The following is a 312-nucleotide window of genomic DNA, read 5'->3' as shown; positions in this document are numbered from 1 at the left end:
ACACACACACACACACACACACACACACATTAGTTTGTTTGTTATAAATTTTTCTGCTTTTTATTTATAAAAATGTTAGAAATTATTCTGTTTTTTAGTTATTTAAATATTAGAAATGTTAGTTTTATAGAAATGTTATAAATGTTTTCTGTTTTTTAGTTATAGAAATATTTATAGAAATGTTAGCAATTTTTCTGTTTTTTAGTTATATAAATATTAGAATTGTTATGCAAATGTTAGTTATATAATCAGGAAATTATAGAATTAGTTTTAGTTACATGAATTAGATTAATGTCAAATTGTTAGAATTTG

The sequence above is a fragment of the Triticum dicoccoides genome, chromosome 4A, assembly GCF_002162155.2.
Source record: "Triticum dicoccoides isolate Atlit2015 ecotype Zavitan chromosome 4A, WEW_v2.0, whole genome shotgun sequence".
Taxonomy (NCBI): domain Eukaryota; kingdom Viridiplantae; phylum Streptophyta; class Magnoliopsida; order Poales; family Poaceae; genus Triticum; species Triticum dicoccoides.
The sequence above is the reverse complement of the archived record's forward strand: the minus strand, read 5'-3'. Positions refer to the sequence as shown.